Source organism: Schistocerca nitens, chromosome 2 (genome assembly GCF_023898315.1).
Source record: "Schistocerca nitens isolate TAMUIC-IGC-003100 chromosome 2, iqSchNite1.1, whole genome shotgun sequence".
Classification (NCBI taxonomy): domain Eukaryota; kingdom Metazoa; phylum Arthropoda; class Insecta; order Orthoptera; family Acrididae; genus Schistocerca; species Schistocerca nitens.
In genome coordinates this window covers 592,418,866-592,440,212 of record NC_064615.1, presented here as the reverse complement: position 1 = coordinate 592,440,212, position 21,347 = coordinate 592,418,866, and the positions used below count along the sequence as shown (strand labels likewise).

At 38.7% G+C, this 21,347-nt stretch overlaps 1 protein-coding gene across 2 annotated transcripts in view; it reads right to left on the bottom strand.

Moving 5' to 3' along the window:
- LOC126236658 (protein lin-54 homolog) overlaps positions 1-21,347 on the bottom strand; it is a 277,045-nt gene that overhangs the window by 25,407 nt on the left and 230,291 nt on the right. The gene's annotated exons all lie outside the window — the stretch shown is intronic.

Genomic DNA, 21,347 nt, shown 5'->3' with positions numbered 1-21,347 from the left:
CAGAGGGCCCGTAAAGACAAAGCATCATCATCATCATCATCATCATCATCATCATCTAAAATTATTCTAAAATAATGTTTTATTATATTTTTTTTATATTTTACCTCTGCAAGCAGGGGATGGATATTCTCCAGAATGTTGCTCTCAAAGTAGCTGTGAAACTCTCAGCACCAATAAAATCCAAGCTCAATTATAAGCTACTTGATGTTGAATGAGGTGGGGATGTTTTTTGTAATGACTAGTTCTCTAATGGGCCTTGTTTGGAAAGGCCATTTCCTCAAATATTTATTCTTGAGAAATTATCCCCAATTTTGTATCATATCTTGACTGACCACCACAACATCAAAAGGCTTAGACTTACATTGAACTTCAAACATGATTCACACCCAATCCATTCGAAGTTCTGCTAACGATAATGCATTAATCAGTCCCATATTCTTATCACACTCCATGAAAGAGCGTCTACAAAAGTTTCAGTTCACTCACAAGATAATTAAGATATCTTAGCACAGCGTAATTCTTGTTCTGACCTGAACATGAATAACAAAAAACTTCAGTACCTTGACTTTCTTGTACAACAATTCTGTCACAAAGCAATTTAAAAAGGAAACGCCTTCATTGGGGCCTTTTCTTCCAATATCTTCAATATAAGAATAGAACACTGATGTTGCAAACGAAAGCTGATGAATACTGAATGAGTAAACAGACAACTGCCTTTGTAATAGACATCATTCGTACTTCTGTTTGGTAAGCATACCTTTTTTGTAGTTCATGCAGGGTGCTTCTCTTTCATAAGACTTTTGGCTCCTTAAACAAGCACTTCTCTTTCTGGAATAAAATGCTTCAGCTTTGACTTTGTGAAGTTTCCGGTCAATGGTGATCTTGACGATTTTTTTCAAGAGCTGTTTCTTCATATCATCTAAATTTTCAGATCACAATGCATTCAGCACTTTCATCTCAATAGAATATTTATTGCAGTTTGACCATGTGTCATTCCTTGGATACCCAAAAGCTATACTGAATTTAGCATTTAACACTGTTCTATGCATTTCATATGAAATGACAAAATCTGACTATTTTTCCTGTAACATTTCAAGGAATTTTTTTCACCAAAAGTTCCTAGGGAAATGCAACTTCTTGGTCTAGTATTGCTTTAATGACTTGGTGTCCCCTTAAATGAATGAATGTGATGATAAACTGCCATTTCTACTTCTTCCTTATTTGGACTACTTCCTTCCTTGGACTATTTCCACGCTTACCCCTTACAGTTTCAAAAATTACTGAATTCTCATGAATCACTGCCTTTTTGCTTCATGTACTGCTATGCTGCATTTGGAATTTCATGTACAGTGTCATCATTTTTCACTATTACTCTGTAGTTGAAATTACACTTTTGAAGCTGTGCTTCATCTTCATTCTTCCTTGATCGCCTTCTGTGACGTTGAAGTATTGTAATGAGGCCTGTCAGATACAATGATTGTTCATTCCAGTTTACCATATCACTGAATTCTCATATAATATTTGATCTTTCTTCAGCATTTATTACCTCAAAACACTAACTTAGTTAACAACCCACAAGGTAACCAAAACTTTTAATACACAACATATATTCCTTGTAGTGAGACACATTAGCACATTCTTTCCCTGCATGCCTAATTTAAAATGGGTTATAGAATGTGGACTATTCATACTATTGCAATGGTCGATTAACAGTTTTAAATAACACATTGTCCTACATCTCATGGCATACATAACTCATTTTTGGAAAAAAGTGGACAAACCATATTCTTTTCATGTGCTCTTCAAATATCACATGACCGATTTTATGTGAATTTGCACATTTTTGAATATTATTGCTGTTTTCTAAAACTCACATAGTGTTACACTACACTTTTAAGCTTTATCTATCCAGTGTGTCTTACGACTGCTCATGCATAATGAAATATAAATAATACAAATAATTTAAATTTTAACAGGAAAATTTGGAAACTATGAGAGGTAAAAAGATGCATGTCTATATAAAGCAAACTTTAATTCATATTATGAAATTAAAAATGTCCCCAGCACTTGGCATCTTCTGTAATGGCCTCAACCGATCTTCAAGTCACAGGATTCATATCTTTAGCATTGCTCTGCCACAAAACTGTTGTCTTGCACCCTTCAGCCATTGGGAAGTCTACTATCTTCAAAGAGATACTACCTGTGAGATGAGATGTCTCACATCAGCTAATGCATGCCACTATCAGATGGTTCAGATAGTTGCACATAGGATTTCAACAGCTGTGTGTGCTCAAGACCAGTAAAAATAGCTCAGAACCCAACGAGTGGAAATTTGTTCTACATATACTTCATTTCAACCAACCTCTCACCTGTACTATCTCTGTTTGTTCTGTCTGTCCTTACCTCATAAGCATTTCACTACCATTTCCCCCTTATCCAGACACGATACAATGGGCTTGTGCTCTAGCTGACTCTCCCTTAATTTATGAAGGTTTTATTTCTCCCACCCATTCCTATCTTTAGTCAATTGGAGGAAACTATCACTGGAGAAGAGTATTTGTATCACCATTTGTTACTATTTGTGCCTTTGTCAGTACTATAAAATCTACAAAAATATGTACACAAATTTATTTCTTGGAAAAAAATATTTATACAATGAAATGTAACAGAAAATAGAAGCAACAACTACCTGGAACACTAAGACAAAAAACATGAAAACAGTACCATAACACAGTCAAATGCTGCTGAAGATAAAGAAGCTTAACAAATGATTTAGGGTGAGAACCAAATTTCACAGAGCTTTTTCCTCAACTACAAAAGAAACAATTGCAAGAAACAATTTTTACATCTGTTAATATCTAGGAAAAATTACAATGTGCCATTTCCCAATACAAAGAACAATGCTGTCATATTGTGACCAGAATCCAGTCCAAATCCGAAAGCAGGCTCATCAATGTAGCACAACACTTCGTACCGAAAGTACGTTTATTACGAACACTAATGTACGAGGGCTATTCCGAAAGTAAGGTCCGATAGGTCGCGAAATGGAAACCACGGTAAAAATCAAAAATGTTTTATTTGCAACAGTTAGATACACCTTGCAGCTACTTATCTCCATAGTCGCCGACCCGACTTAGACGTGTATCGTAGCGTTGTACCAACTTTCCCATACCCTCGCTATAGAAGGCAGCCGCCAGTGCTCTCCGCCAATTCTCTACGCTGGCCTACGGCTCGTTGTCTTGTGCCGAAATGTTGTCTTCATAACCAGCGGTTCATGTGACCTGAGCTGAAACTCAGAGGGAGACAATTACGGGCTGTATTGTGGGTAATCTCACATTTCCATTTGAAAACGATGCAGGAGCATCTTCATTGCCCCTGCAGAATGCGGCTGAGAATTGTCTTGAAGACGAAACAGCACGACAGTTATGTAATGTTAGCTGCATAGCTTCAGGGGAAATTTCTCACCAGGCCCCCGTACTTGGCGGCAGACACTATTTTCTAGACATCTTTACGCACTCACTGCGAGCTCAGAAATGAGAAGAGCGACGTGATGCTAACTGGGGTTATACTAGAGACACTACCCAACACATCTGTGCAAAGCTTTATCGGATTTTCATAGTCGTTTCCATTTCGTGACCGATCGGACCTTACTTTCGGAATAGCCCTCGTACATACACAACAGAACTGTTTCCTGGATGGAGTGCGCTGCAACTTATGCAAACAATGGATACTGCAGAATATGCAAAGATCACAAATATAAGAATTTCAAGAACCTCCTAGAAATGATAAATACTATATAAGATATATCTGCTTGTGTGTTCAGATTTGAACTAACCACACACAGTGTGCCAGCTAGCTACACTAACTGCTACTCCAGTTTTCATACACCACAGCTTGCTGCATTGCCCCTTATCCTGAAAAGACAGCAACCGGCTATTTCATAAATCCCCAGTTGAGCCAACTACCTAGATGTAGATCTTATCAGTGGTCCTCTATATAGCAATGCTGGAAGATCCTGCTGTTCAAATTGTGTTGTCACATCCTCTTCACATAGCCGCTCTCATTTTCCTTGAACAAGAAGTCGCATTTATATGTGCCTCAGGATTGTACTGGAGCTTCATATGGAGGATATGGATGACAGGTCTGCACTTTAGTCTTATTGTTGAATGTCATATTTCTTGAGTCCATACCGTGACGTCCAAGAAGCAGCAAAAGATACGATATGGCCTTAAGAAGTGTTTCACTAACCTCTAAAACAGTTCCACTTTTTGTACAGGCATAAAAACCCCCAAGCTGTATCTCACTGGTCAGTGCTTGCTGTTATAGTGCTTTCAGTCCTTCTCCTGGGTACCCATGGACTGTGTGCAGGTCAGTTGTCTTCGCTTCTTCAGTTCTGGTCATGAGATGTTTCATGTATTAATCCTGAGTATGGTCCGACTGAAATGGGAACAGTTGTTTCGGTCTCAAGACCGTGGAGTGGAGATAAAAGAGGGCACCCTGTAGTGCCTTTCTTTGCTGTGCTATACGTGAACATCATGATGGGCAGTATTCTACTCCAATGTCTCTGTTCAACATCAACATACGAGGGTGTGCTGAAAAGTAATGCCTCAGAATTTTTTAAAGCTTGTTAAATAAGACCAGCATTATTAACATTCTACATATTTATTCTTCATGTCTACATATTTATTTCTCAACATAGTCATCCTGGCAACAAATACGTTTTTCTAAACAGCAGGCCAGTTTGTTAATCAGTCACTGTAGAAATTTTGGCTTTGTTGATGGAGCCATGGCCTCAACCCTGCTTGCTCCACTTCACCACTACCAAAGCAAAGTTTTTAAAGTTTTGGAAACATGAAAATCAGATAGGGAGGATGATCGATGACAGAGTCAACCCAAAGTGTCGGAAGGTTGCAGATGTCAGAGCACTCGTTTGTAGTTTGGCGTTGTCATGCTGAAGGAGAGAGTGCTCCATGTGTGGTGAACTCTCTGAATTAATTATTTCAGTTTTCTAAGGGTCTCGCAGTAACTTGCAAAGTTTATGGTGGCACACGAATTCCATATGCACCACACCTTGAACATTCCAGAACACTGTAACGTGACTTTGTATGCTGATGGCATGGTCTTGAACTTTTTTAGTGTCTGAGATCTTTTGGAGTGAAACTCCTATGGTGCTCTTTTGTTTTCAGGGTCAAAATGGTGAACCCAGCTTTCACAATGTTGTTAAGGAGTCGATCAACCTCACACTCAAAATGCAAAAGAAATTATTGACAGATGTGCAGCCTCCTCTGCTTCATGTCAGAAGTAAACCTTCAAGGCAGCAACTGTGATTACAGTTATCTGTACCACAGTTCTGCAATGATGGCCTGTAATAGCTTTGTGATATGCCATACTTACCAGAGAGCTGTATGTGTGTTACATGGTGACTTTCCCTGAGGAGTTCATTAACCTGGTAACAGTGAGTCTTATTGGTAGCTGCACATGGTTGTCTACTCCGAACTCTGTCGCTGACGTCGAGGTTAGCCACATTCCTTCATTACAAGCATGAACAACTGAAGGTCTCAAATTACTTGTACTGACACAATCATCACTGTACACAGCTTTCATTCTTCTATGGATTGCAATTAGAGTCACATTTTCTGCTGTTAGAAACTTTATTAAACCAACACAGTTACATTATACACCACCTTGTTACACGCTGTAATTTGGAGCTCTCTAGTGGCAGAGAGCTTACAAATTGTGGCAGCAAAGGGGGAAAGTTAACCGAGTAATATGCACAACATATCATACCTCAACCGATAATGATAACAGAATAGAAAATTTGGAGGCATTACTTTTCAGCAATTCCTTGTACACTGAGAGCATATTGCCAACTTCTTATCAACACATTTTATGAATATTTGTCCTTGGTTGGTAGGCAGTGGTCACCATACAGGTGAGATCACAATTCGAAATTACCTCTGACACTGGTCTCAACAGAAGAATTTTTACATAATCAAGGTGATGATACAGGGTGCTCCGTGCTTCAAAACGATGTCTTTTACAAGAAACCCTGCAATTTCTGGAGCTTCAGTAGCCGACAGAGCTTTTGTGATTGCATAGTAAGTGAAGTACTCATTGCAGACTATTATCCATCAATTCTCAGTTGCTGACATCGGGAACTTCTCCAAGGAGTTGTTTCCAATTTCGTGGAATGGCAATGCTGCAGGAGGAATTGGTTCCATATGCCCTAGAGATAACTGCAGCGTATGCTGCTGTCTTAAGCATTCCTTAAAGTGGCTCATGTAATGCTTAACGTATCATTAGAGACCTGGTCCGTGACACCTATGTCTTATTATGTCTAGTCTTCAGAATCACAGATTACCAGATGTTGAAGTATCATGGAAATACTTATGATAGCTGACCACGGGTGCACTGGAATGACAAGCAAACAATTCTGCCTCACTGGTTCACAGTTCCCATATACAATGTTCCTTTTAGTAACTGGAATTCTCCTTCAGTCAGTTCCTCATCCTTTAAGGCTTCTATAGTTTTCAGCATGCTGCTACATTCCGTCAAGGGATTACTTGAAAGACAGTCAGCGTCTGTGTTAGTAATGTAACATATCACTTTGGTGAAGTGATGTGTTGCACAATCGTTTTTTGGACCAATGTATGATGTTCACCACTATAAAAAGTTTATTTTCACAATGTATTAGATAATCTACCATTTGGACGTACATTTTATTTAAGCACATATATCATGGGGATGGAAGGATGCAGCATATTTGCCAGCTGTGATGACGATAAATATCGTAACCTGTTCGCAGTATCTGTTGGTTGAGCGATTTATCACATTCCCAGTTCCTGCCTGGGAGATATGGTGTGTGCCACAGAGGAAGAGTGGCCGAGACAATCCCTATAACATCACGCAGACAAGAGAAAAACTGGTTATTAAAAACCATTGAACAACTAAGATTGCATAAAATATGTTTTTTTAAGACAGTTCGTTTGTGGGCAATGACAGCATAAAATGAACGTGTTTTACAACAAGAGATTTTAAGACCTGAAGATTACAGCATAGTTCGTTGAAGCCGGATGTCTTCAATAAAAAAAATATTTTATGTGATCTTGGCTGCTGAATGATTTTTTTAACAATTAAACACACCACTCTTCAGTTCCCTCAAAATGAGAAAATTAAATCAAAAACTGGTTATACAGGGACACAATTAAAATCTGTTAAATACGAAAGACCATTTCAGGATTCTGTCCTTATCAATATTTTTGCAATGTTCCGAATAATGTGACAACTTTGTAACAGACAGTTATTGTAAACAAGAGTAAAATATATAAGATTTTCTTAATTAGAAACCTCACATTTATTTTGAGAGATGGATGTTGGATTTGTACCCTTAACTTCCAGCAGTAACTGCAGCACTTTGAGAAAAGAAGTTCGAACAGAAGAGGTTGGCAAGTGTGCTGAAATACCTAGGTGAGCAATATTAAATAACATGAAGTCTTAGCTTCTGAACAGACTTTACTCCACCACCTGATATGGTAAAGAACCAGTGGAACATCGCTTGCAGTGACCATGACAGGGCCCAGAGCAAATACGGCTGGGAGTAAATCAATTTTATGAAGAACAAGAACAGCAAACAGAAATTTTAAATTTTAAAGAGTATTTGCAAATTTTAAGTATGCAGTTTTGCAGGAGTCGATATTTGTAGTCAATAGTAACAAAGACCAACAGCTAAGTTTCGGCTGAAGTGCAAAATCAATTGTTGCGAATAAAGAATCTTGATGAAGTTTTGGCAGTTGTTGAAGAATTATTAAATCCTTCGACTACAATTACAATGGAGAAGAAAAAAAACTGTTCCATAACTCTGAAGATTACGACTACAAACTACGGAGGACTTCAGTTGTATGAATTTCAAGAGCAGTCTACATCAACAGCAGCGGATTGCAGTTACAGCACATCAATCCACAGCAGCAGCAGCTATGGCAAATCCACTTTCAGTGACCTACACACCAATCTAGCTCCTTGTCAGCATAATTATTTTTATTTATTTATTTATTTATTTTTGGTGGTGGTGGTGGTGGTGGTGGTGGTGGTGGTGGTGGTGGTGGGGGGGGGGGGAGGGTTGGTAAACTGCATGTGATTTTGTAAGCAGAGTTGGTTGGTTGGTTGGTTTAGGGATGAAAGGGACCAAACTGCAGAGGTCATCGGTCCCTTAAGCAGAGTTTGTGGGTGTACTACAGTGGTGTACCTAGCCTTGTTACAATATTAATCTGAGACCAGTTAGACACATGTTACTCTACGCGTTGCACACCAGGGGTAATGAGAAAAGTGGATTCAGATTTCCTGGCTTGGTTTCATGTATTTAGTGAACAAATGGCTAATGATATAAAAAGGAGATAAAAACAATAAATACGACACAAAAACAAACAGAACACTAGAATATACTAAAACTGAATTAAAGACTGAAATAAAAACAACAATTATAGCATTAGAACAGCATATCAATGAATTAATTAGGGAAAAGCAAGAAGTGGAGAATAGTATCTCTCAGTTACAGACAAAACTTTCCACCTTGGTACATGAAATAAATTTGGAAATATGGAAACAGTGCACTTTAGTTCAACATGAAGTGAATAAACAATTTAGATATATAAACAAGGACCTGATCAATTAAAAAAATTAAATGAGCAGGAATTTAAAACAATACACAATCGTATCTCAGGGATTCATTTAATACTGAGAGCATTGGAACAAAGTAATGATTTGGATGTAGCCATGATTCCAGGCTCTCCACTTTCTACTTTGGAAGAGCATGTGTAGTGGACCTAGTTGATGATAAAGTAGGATAAGAGGCTGAACTGTCTGTAAGTGCACTTCATTCTAATATAGAGGTACATAAAACAGAAAGAAATACAGAAAATTTGGGACTAGTTAACTAAGACTAAAAAGGACGATCTGTGCCAATAGTGGACTGTCAACCAAACTAATCAAGGAATTGCAGCTAGGAAACAAAATTAGTGTAGCCAAACAATTTACTAAATATAAGCCACATGGGAGAGGCTCACCTCATGTTTTTTAAGAGCATGTAGGAACACTCTACCGAAGAAATGGGATGATTCCAGGAGGATTGATTTCACATTAAGTTATTTAGAGAGTGACAGTGCAGAGTGGGAAACTGCTCCTGCTGAAGAAGTTATGTCCTCAAATGATTTCCAGGAAAAATGTAAGTAGTAGTACTGGTCTCCTAGTAAAAAACACCACACACCACCACCAACCAACAACAGCATTTCAGCTTCTCGACTTAAGATGATATAATAATAGTTTGGGAACTTAAAAGAAATACACTCTGTGGCCTTCAACAAGAACTAAATATTTAGACGATTGATAGAAGAGGGCCATTTAAAGCTCTGACATGTAGATTTTTTCCATGAAGGGTATAAGGGGTGGTCAACAGTTGTAGGTTATAAAAGGTTTTGATACATTAAACAAAGAATGTGGTGATTATACATTGGGAGGAACTTGTCAGATTAATTAAACATAGTATAATTAGTAATGATGTTATTAACACAAATGTGATTGTGTCTGAATGTAAAGCACAGATGAAATGGAATTTTTTGAATACTTCCCTTTAATCCCAAAGGGCTATTAGATCACATTTGGTGAAGAAAAAAATACATAGATCACAATCACATCTGCAATAATAAATGGTACACTCCTTCCTCATACATTTCCCTATCCTATGGCTCCTCCCTCTCTGACAGTCCCTGCTGTAAAATGTGCCCTATACAACCTCCCATCATGCTTTATACCGCCACTGTAAGTGGCAATACATACACTATCAAATGGCGAGCCACAGGTAAAAAGATAGTCATTTACCAGATTTTATGTAAACACTGTTCAGCCTTTTACATTGGCATGACTACCACCAAGTTATCAGTTAGGATGACTTTGCAAAGACAGAGGGTGACAGCTGTGACCTCGGTGACTGTTCCATCATATGTGCAATCTCGATTCTTTTCCAGACACCAGGTTCTCAGAACTCTGCAGGTGAGAACTGGTGCTACAACATGTCCTTGGTTCACTGCACATCTAGCCTTAATTTACCACAATGTTGGATGCTACCTGGTGGCACTGAGGGCATGTGATGTGATAGGAGAAGTATATGAGTGGAGCAGAGATGAATGGGGAACGATTCTAGCGATAAGTGGCGCACATGCAGAAATCTGCTGACTTAAGTGACTTTGAGCTGACTTATGCGACTTTGACAAAAGACAGATTGTGGTCCAGTGCCTGGGAGCAATCATCTCTGAAACGGCGAAGCTGGTCAGCTGTTCGCATGCTACTACTGTGAGCATGTATGGAAAGTTGTTGCTGAATGCTAGTAGGCAACAATAAGTTGGGCATCTGTACCTCATCAGAGAACACAGGGATCAGAGGCTTGCCCATTCTCTAAAGCAGGACAGGTGGTGATCTGTGGCAGATCTAATGAATCAGTATAGTAATTGTGCAGGCACAAATCTTTTGGAGCACACAATTCAGCATGTTGATCCAGCAACATCATCAATTACAATTTCAGTGGGCACGGGATCATTGAGATTGTAGCGTGGATCAATGGAATTATGTTATCTGGTAAGATGAATCCCATTTATTGTTAAACCAGGTTGATGGTCATGTCTAGATACGCTGTCATCCAGGCAAATGGCTGCTTGACACATGCAGCGTGCCACGGCCACATGCAGGTGGAAGCAGTATTATGTTATGAAGAACATTTACCTCGGCTTCCATGTGGCCTGAGGCAGTAATTGAAGACACCATGACAGCAGTGGACGACGTGAACATTATTAGGACCACCTGTAACCTCTTATGCTTGGCATCTTCAACAGCGATGGCATCTTCCATCAGGATAACTGTCAGTACCACAACGCCAAAATCATGCTGCAATGGTTTGAGGAGCATAATAGAGAACTCACATTGATGTCTTGGCCATCAGATTAAGCATACCTGAACCAATGAAACCCAACTGGGATCCTATCAGGTACCAGCTCCACATCCACAAAACAACCATCCTTAAATTACGGGAAGTGTGTGACCTGTGCGTAGGCATCTGGTGCCACAGATCTCTGGGGAACTATCAAGTACTTGTCGATTCATGGCACCTGGAATCACTGCTCGATTGTGTTCCAGAAGTGGACCAACATGCTTTTAAGTAGGTGGTCATGTTTTGGCTCATCAGTATAGCTTTGATCAAAGAATGTGTGTCTTAAGAAACATCCCTTTACAGCTAACAGTTTTGAATTAGTATGTGGCAAACAATAGTTATCAACAAGCTTTACACGGCAAAGACACTGCAGAACCTAGAGGAGTTCTTTCTTTTTCTGTGTGGAGCTGGATGTTAGCCCTCTCACTTTTGATGGGGAATAATCAAGGAGAGGATAGTACTCTTAGCTATGAAGTGTAAAAATGACTGATTAACATCCAAATATGACTGTTGCACAATGTAACACAAGAGCATTTGTTGAAACATACAACAGGAGAACATTCTGAGTTACAGAAGTGAATATGTACTATGGAGAAAAGAAAGTACAGGAGACGAGACAGTTTAAAAACAGGTATGCATATGGGCTACAGTAGTAGTAAGCACCTCAATATATACGCATAAAATGAGGAGGTTGAGTTGCACATGCTGTCAACAAGATACTGTACCGTACTCTGTATGTATGTATGTTTGGTGAGATAGAAAGGATAGGTGGGTCTAGAGCAAAAGGATGACCCACTACTGAGTGAAAAAAGATGGTACATAAAGGGGCAATACAGATTTGGATAATTAAATGATTGTGTAGAGAAATCTCTGTGGAAAGAGGTGGATCCTGGTGGTTCCTATACAAGTTAGTACCGTTACTTTCAAGGTTCCTCCTAAGTAGCGAAGTAGATGAATTTACCTGAGTTGGTTAACCTGTTCCATACGCTAATTTAAAGATGCCATAAAAAGGAGACAAGTGCCTGAGTTTTGTATGAATACCTTTAGGTTTGAAAAGATAAGTGTAACTGATTACATAGTGCCTGACAAGAAATACTCATTAATATTCAGAACATGTAACTCCTCTGGTTTGGTGGCAGTTTATGGATGCTGATGATGTCTAATGAGGAAACTTTCAAAATAACAAAGATTGCATTGTTTCTTGTAACAACTACACAAACCAATATTCCAGTATAGCTCCGAGTTTTATAGTGTCATATATTCCTCCTAGAGGAATCTATCTCTTTTAAAAAATAATAAAAAATATATAATAATAATAATAATAATAATAATAATAATAATAAATTATCGGTGATAGTATGTAATACAATGTAGCACACATCCAGTGATTTCCAAACATTTATGAATGTGGCTAGACAAGCCTGAATTCTGGAATAAATATACTCAATTACACGACATATGGACAATACAGCTAAATGGCTCCTGGACTGTACGGCCTAGTAATAAGCAGGCACATGAGAAAACCACGAAATGTTGTGAGGAAACTATTGAATGATCCATATGTATAATACATATCTATTATCTGAGATTCAATATCCAGAGTAAAAGACTGAGTGCCTGGTAGAAAGATTAAGAACTTACTCAAAATGGAGTCGAGGCAAATACATATCTATGATTCACAGTTTACAATCTAATGTGGAGCGTTCCACAGTTAATAAATGTGATTAAATATATTTATTTAAAATGAGATACAATCACAAAAGTGACTGTACATCCAGGAGATAAATGCTATTAATGCTTGTTGTGAGAAGGTAAAAACTAGTTTTGAATTTCAAATATTTACCGTTTTGTTAATGTTTCACAGTAATAATGACGTCATTCGCCTGAGGTGAGGTATCTGAAGAGTAACATATCACTTTGGTGAAGTGATGTGTTGCACAAGATTTTTCGAAGTGATGAATGATGATCCCCTATACAAAAAATTTAGTTTTGTAATATATATATAATCTGCTGTTTGGTTGTATGTTTTATGTATGTGCATATATCATAAGATGGATGGACACAGCGTGTCTGCAAGCTGAGACTACAATAAACATTGTACTGCATTTGCAGTACCTGCTGCTCAGGTAATTAATTCTGTGTTGTCAATTCCCGTCTTTGAGATATTATGTGTGCCACAGAGGAAGAGCACCTGTGACAATTCCTGTGACGTCTTGGGGTCAAGAGAGAAACTGGTTATAGAGGGACTCAACTGAAATCTATTAAACAAAACAGACTCTATCCTTATTAATGTTTTTGTGATGATTTTGAGATCTGGATGATGGATTCTGTACTCTTAACTTCCGGCAGTAACTGCAGCACTTCGAGAACAGAAGTTCAACCAGAAGAGGTTGGTGAGTGTGCTGAAATACCACCAAGGTGAGCAAGATTAAACAACATTAAGTCTTAGCTCCTGATCACACTTTACTTTGCCACACAATATCATGGTAAAGAACAGTGGAATGTTGCAGTGTCCATCTTCTGTCATATTCCGATTTCTAATACAGCTCGAGGCCAAAACATTCTGTATTTAAGACTGTGTCGTTTCTGCATTCCATTGGGTTCTGTTCTGCAACTACTCTTCTGCTGAGTGGACCTGCTGCAGACTCCCACTAATCATTTTCTTCATTTTGGCCGGGAATGTATGCCAGCTATTGGGCTTCTCTTTGTGTTCTCTACCCACTGCTGTGTTGTGCCATGCCAGCAAAAGAACTCATTTGGCAAATATGTAATGTCATCCCCCCTGTTGGATTTCAATAAGTAGATAAATCCCTCCACCAACTTTGTCAGGTTTTGACCAGAGCCTCCACAAAATACTGACAACATGGCATAAATTCATGTTGGATAATGCCTTTGCAGTCAAAAAACACAACCAAAATCACCTTGATCTTTGGCCAACTCATGCGTTGTTTTTTTTTTGCATGAGGTGATCACTGTGACGACTGCATCTTCGTTTCAGTGTAATACCCGTTAACCCACAACTCATCATCTGTTATGACGTTCTTAAGAAAGTTTTCATTGTCATTGAAAGCAGCAAGCAGTTCCTCACACATTTCAACATGGGTCTGTTTCTGATCTTCTGTCAACAGATGTGGTACAAATTTTGCACTGACACAATGCTTCTCAAGTTTTTCACACAAAATTTGATGGCACGATCCTACACTGATGTCCAACTCCTCAGCAATTTCCCAAACTGTTAAACGATGATTTCCGTGAATCACAGCATGAATACAATCCACACGGCCATCATTTGTTGATGTGGAAGGACATCCAGACTTGAAATCATCACGGAGTGACATTCTGCCCTGTTGAAACATTTAAACCACTCATAGGACTGTGTATGACACATACAGTCCTCCCGGTATGCTTAGCTAAGCATTTGAAATGTGTCTGTGAATGTTTTGCCAAGTTTTCAGCAGAATTTCACACTCACAAGTTCTTCGAGCTCCTTCAGTGCACTAATCCGACGAGCGGGCTGTACACGTATTTACTTCAGCGGCTGTGGTCTGCTAGCTAATTGTTCAAACAACATGAGGCAAATGGCAGTCTCTTGCCTAAACCTGCCACTAGGTGCACTCCATAGCCGCAGTGTGCTCTCTCATCAGACTGGCGCGCTATTTCAAAAGTTCAGTTTCTTTTTGAACACACCTCATATACCAGTATTAATGAGAAACATTGAGACCATTTGTAAGATATTCTGACAACTTTAGTGAACAGTTTATGGCAATTTATATTACATCTAAAAGCTGAAAAAAGACAGTTAGGTACTGAGCAAAGGTAGAACAAATCTTTTATGTAATTTGACATTTGTTGCCAATTTTAGTTTTTCTTACTTTAAAAGGCGAACTTCTGATTTAATTAAAATGAGGAAAGGCAATATTTTTGGTAAATCAAATACAGAATAAAAACAAGTTTCAGATGCTAATATTTTAGAATAAGATGAGGATTCAGAGGAATTAGCCATTTCATTTTCCACTTTAACAAGATTGGAGGAATGGGTAAATAATCTACTTAAATGAAAGGCTCAAACAAAGACACAATTATCTGCAATTACACCTCATTCATTAGTGTACAATACTGAAACTATATCAAAAATTTTAAGATTAAGGGCAGAAAGTAATTTTAATTCTATTGCAGGTGAGAACTTCTATGTGGGAGAAACTATTAAAATTAGGTACAAAACTACAACTTTAGTGATGAGAAACGTATGTACATGATTTTTGTAAACAATTTAAAACTAACTGATATGGTGTTGATCACATACCAGGGGCTGAAATGGATAAAACAATTTCCTGTCAGATCAACGAAGTTCAGCACTGTCTGGACTGGCCAGTAATTGGATGAGTGACCATTCAGTTATGTTTCATGCTGCTGACAATTTTCCTCTTTGCTGCTAGAGCAGAGGTGACACAAGAGGTGCAGGAATGACATCCTTGATCACTATTCTTTGCACTAATATCCATGACTGTTCATTGTGGCCCTTTCATTGGATAGAGATATTAAGCTCCTCTATGCAGCCACCAACACTTAACAGATACGCTTATGGACATAACCCTCATGCTTTGTGAAGAAAAGGTGCCTGTGGGTGCAAAGGTTAGGAAAACCCATTCCAATTAGGCAGCTGAACTTGCCCTCTGGTGTCTCCCAGCCACTATAGGCATGTAACTTTACTTTTCATGTAGTATTTAACAGCAATTTGTTCGAAATGTTGGATTCTGTTGGTAAAAAAGGAAAGACAGTAAAATACAGTACCATTAATGGAAGGAGTTACTAATCAAATTAGAGTTGATAAGGCTGAGTGTACTGGTGACATTTCACCATCAGTGTTTTCACAGTAGAATCCAACCACTGATTTAAGATGCAAATATCTGGAAGTCAGCTTTTACCAATCACTTACATCAAAATGAATTATTGTACCCACTCCTCCATTTCCAAAAACATATAATAGCAATCGCCTCTTTATATGTGATTTTGTAACGTTTTTCAGACGACAAGAGACAGTGGGGTATTGAGTTGCAAGGCTCACACGTCTCTCAAATCAGTTAACTTGCACATTGTGTGTAGCTGATGCTCTTCTCTGGGTAATCAGCTATGTCTATCTCCCAAAAGCTGCTTCTCCAAATACTATAGCTGGTTAAAGGAATTTATTAAAATACTTCTCTATCCTCGAAATAATTTCGGCACTTTTAAAATACTTTTCAGTTCAATCACTATATATTTTCAACTTCCACAGACAATAACTTCTGCAAGCTAACTTATTCCTTAAACATTAGACTCACTCACACACACTCAAATAGTACACATGTGTCTTGGGGTTGTTTGGGGGAAGAGACTAAACTGCGAGGTCATCAGTCTCATTGGATTAGAGAAGGGCGGGGAAGGAAGTCGGCCGTGCCCATTCAAAGGAACCATCCCGGCATTTGCTTGGAGCGATTTACGGAAATCACGGAAAACCTAAATCAGGATGGCTGGACGTGGGATTGAACCGTCGTCCTCCCGAATGTGAGTCCAGTGTGCTAACCACTGCGCCACCTCGCTCGGTATAGATGTGCCTTGCTTCGTTCGTAGACTAGACTTGAAGTAATTCAAAAGTCTCTAGTCCCAAACGAGTCCAATACATAAATGAACATAGAAATCTATATTCAATTGTCCATTAGTCTTTTTTGCAACCAATACAGACACTAAAGAGCACAGAATACTACATAAACTTTCCTTGATCTTTTCGATCCATACACAGAAACACTGTGGACTGTACAGCAAGAACTTGTCTGCCGCCGTTCGGCCGCCGGGTCCATCTTTTTCTCACAACTGTTTTTAGACCTGCACATATAAATGGGCAATGCACAGTAGGGAATATTCGTTTCTCCCACTCACCTCTAAAATATCAGGTGTTCGAAATGGTGGAAGTCCTAGTGGTTCTAGAATTTACTCCAAAATTCTCGAAGCACTACAATCTATCTGCCCTTGCACTGTAGAAACATCTTCCTTTAAAATTGTTCTACTACTGCCACCACACTAAAAGCTAAATTGTGACATGATAGGTAAAGAAATTTAGAATCAACAATGAGAAAATGATAAATACATTGCAATGACTAATTTTATTTGGAGAGAATTATTTCCATAGATTTATTAATTAGATGAATTTATATTGTTTTGTATAAAGTGGGTATACAATACTTACTTACGAATCCCTCATTGAAACACATGTGCCTGCAATAATGCTTTCTTCAAAAGGAATGCCTGCCAGAAGTTTAAGTCTTAACTTCCCATATTTTCTTTTTACTATTTTTTTTTCAGTCATTTTTAATGGCCACCGTTTCCCCGCAAAGAAATATCCATGGCAAATATATGTCTTACAACTTTAAAAAAAATAAATAAACAAAAATTAAAAGAGGTAAGGACAAATTATTCCTTTCCGATGTATACTGCTTTGAAACTGTTTTGGAAAGTGCTACCAACATCAAGTTTATGGAGGAAGAAAGACGAGACAGTTGATCATAAGTGTAATTTATGACATGATAACGATCAGTATTACAACAACAATGATGATGTGCCAACATAAACAGTACAATAATTGTAATATGTTCACTTGATTACTAAAATAGTGTTTATGGCACACGGATATATTTTTATGACGAGTAACCTAATGACTAGTATTGCTGCCTAGACTGCTACAAATGAGTACTTACACAGCGTTGCCACTAGTTTCCCCAAGTGAAATTCCCTGATTTCCAGACAAGTTTTAGCATTTTTCCTTGACAAATTTTGAGATCTCAAGGGTAAGTTAAGGCATAAGTTGACAATCTGTCTGTGCAGGAAAAGAAAAAAAAAAAAAAAAAAAAAAAAAAAGTACTGCAAGCAGATGGCGTTTCCTGATGCGAGCAAAAATCTACATCAACATCTTTTGTAATGAACTTTTCTAAATGGGGAAAGCAAGTCAGATGGTATGTGTGTTTCATTAAGACCAACGAAACACATTTGGTGACATAAATACGCATTTCCTTGGGGTTGCAAGACAGTTTTCAAATATCTTCACTGATTTCAGAAATAACCGCAGAAAAAAGTGCGCCTCTAAAGAAGTGTACAGGGCGGGGATGAACAGCATAAACTAACACTGCAGGTGACAGCCAACAAAACGTTGGTTCTACTATATTCGTTATAGACAGTGATTACTCATTGTGTTGTACGTATTATTTTTCAGGTATTGTGTGATTTTACTTTCAAGAGATATATAAGTACATAGCGTACAAACCGCCATCGACTGACACAATTTTCTTTTTCTTACCGTCCATACTTTCTAACATATTAACTACTTTTGAAGTGCCAACATGTAATAGAACAAACAAAAGTACTTGCAATGACAGAGTCACAATCCCTGAAACCCATTGCCCATGGCCTCTGGCCTGTTCAGGAGCACTGCAGTCCTGGATCCATGGATAAACCATGAAAATCCGCTGCATTACGCAACACACAAACAGACCCAGCCTGCGGGCAGATCAGTGAGACTAAATCCGACAGGCAGGGCCGCTACATTAGTGGGAACCGAATGTCTTCAGATCGGCAGGCCCGATCCATTACAGATACCCGCAGGAATGGTCTGCGGTTTTGGCCTGTCATGGAAATCCACTTGTGTGGCCAGTTATTCACAAGCCACAGACAGCATGCTGATGAAATGAGACCACGGTGCTCAATCCATGCAACAGGTAACTTGTTCAAATACTCTGAAAATCAATAATAATGATGATTGCTGAGATGCAGGCAGGCATGTAGAAAAATAATCACTCTCTCACAACTAAATTTTTAGCTATAGCTTTTGTCAGAAAACGAGAGTGCACACACATGCATTCACACATTCACTCAGACACAACTCGTGCACACATGACTGCCTTCTCCAATCACTGCACCTACAATCATTGAGAATCAGATCCAAACAAACCATTCCTCATGCCTCCCTGCCTCTCGTTGGAAGCTACTAGGCTAGCGGAAAGAAGTGGTGGCAGCACTGACTGCAAGCTGACGGGAGTGGAAGGAAGGGGAGAAGCAGTACTAATGAGGGAGTAGGGAAGCAGCGCACATATTCAGCTGCACCCAGCCAGTGACAACACATGACACCTCAGTAAACAAACCATTTCATCTACTATGACAAAAATGAAGTTTTTACAGTTTTTTTCTCTCTTCCTGATTTCCCTGATCTGTTTTAAATTCCCTGGTTTCCAGAACCTGTGGCAACCCTGTTAGAGGAATACTGAGCATGATATAAATGTGTATTTAGAAGACTAAGATAAAATAAGAAGATGCAAACAGATGGTTTAATTTTTATTCTGCAAGATAAGAGTAACATTATGTTTGTAGACAGGACTGTGTACCCAAACGTATGTAGTGTGGTACAAAATATGGCGGGTGCATCAAGGAACGAAGACCTGCACCTGTGCTAAGGTTGGTACAGAGATACCACCTCCATGGAGGAAAGTGGTGAGAAAAGAAATGTGTCTGAGGAACTAAGTGGGAAATGTAATTTCAATATAAGTAAAGTATTTAACATTTCAAGACTCGTTCTAATGTTGCATAGAACGAAGCTGGATTGAGTTGCAATATCTTGAGAAATGCAATTAATTAGGAAAATATAGAAAGATATTAAGCGTGTCAGAGTTTATGCAACAAAAATAAGACAAAGGAACCACACAATAAAAAGAGTAGGAAAGATCAGGATTCTAAGCACTCAGAATGCAATTTCACCTATTAAAGCAAAACCGAAAATAATATGGAATGCAAAGGTAGCCTAGGATCTGTTATTTTCTCACAAAAGATATTTGTTTTAAAGACACTTTTTGTAAATATAGCATGACAGCACATTATTCTAGCTATAGCGAAGCTGCTATTATGATTTAAATATTGCAATGAAAAAGCAGTGTTGGGTTCAAATGTACCAGGATGTACTGCAGGATTCAAATACTTTAATGATAAAGCAGTGTCAAGGGCAAATGAATAAATTCATTATTATAGGTATACTGTAATTGCATTTAAGTTGCAAATATCTGTCATAATAAGAAAATGCTATGTGCAAATATAAATGTTCTTTCCTTTAGTTATAACAGTCATACATTATTTTTGTAATGATGCTCGACATAAAACAATGGGTGTGTAAATGGAAAGCACATTAATTTTCCCAAGAAGATAATTGCAATTAGCCTTATACAGTATCAGCAGTTAGAAAAAAGCACCAAAAGAGTTTATTACTTACATAAAAACTGTACAAACACTACATATGAAGTGGGGCAAGCAGATAATCACAGGAGAGGAGGGGTTGAGGAATAGTAGCAACAACAACAACAACAATAATAATTTGCAACTCTCAGTGGTACCCGGGCATACATATATGTGCGTACTAAGGGGATGTGGTGCTAATGATTCACTGGTCATACTCGTTGGCAATCAGATGGTGCTTAGGAGTCATGCCTGCCCACCCTCTGTTTTGACTCTGCAGGCAGCAAATGTGCTGAAGGGTGTTTGCAACATTTATTCTAGTGTGCAACCTTGCCACATGGGGAGTATGACTCCTGTTTAACAGATTCAGCCATTTGAACACCACAATGTAGGCCTGCAGGAGGCTGGATGGATATATCACATGTGGGGCACAATGTATTGGTGGTGTGTCGCTGTTCTCAGCAGCGTTCTGTGGCACATTTCCACTAACGTAGCTCAGGCTCAGCATGTCTGCATAGTAAAGGCACACATCAAGATCCATGCATTATGTAAGTAGTGATGCACATCCGATCATCATACAGGGATGAAATCTGAGACAGCAGGACTACAATCAGGTGTGCCTCTAGTGAGGTTACTTTGGGAACCACCCAGCATGGCTACTCTAGTGTAGACAAAGAGTCATGAGAGAGAGGAATGGTGCTCTGTTGTTGTCACCTATGAGAGTAAATTCTGTCTGTAGGCGAGTGGTGGATGTATATGTGTATGGCACAGAGCTTTTTAGCCATGGCACACAGGTCCCATCCCAGGCTTCACTACGTGAGAGCCATCAGTTACAACGTGCGGTCACAATTGGTGTTTCTGTAGTGTAAAGTTACTAGTGCCTGCTACACTGCAAATGCTGTTATCCCCGTGCTACTGCCATTTCTTCAACAGGATAGTGATGTGCTTTTCAAACAGGACAATACTCATCCACATAAGGCTGCTGCGACACAATGTGTGACCAGATCGCTTGCAAATTGAACATGTATGGAACATCATGAAGCAGGAACTTATACGTTCTCCAGAGCCTGCAAGAACTATTGCTGAACTGCAACAAAAGATGCAAGGTATTTGGGTCCATCTATCACAGGAG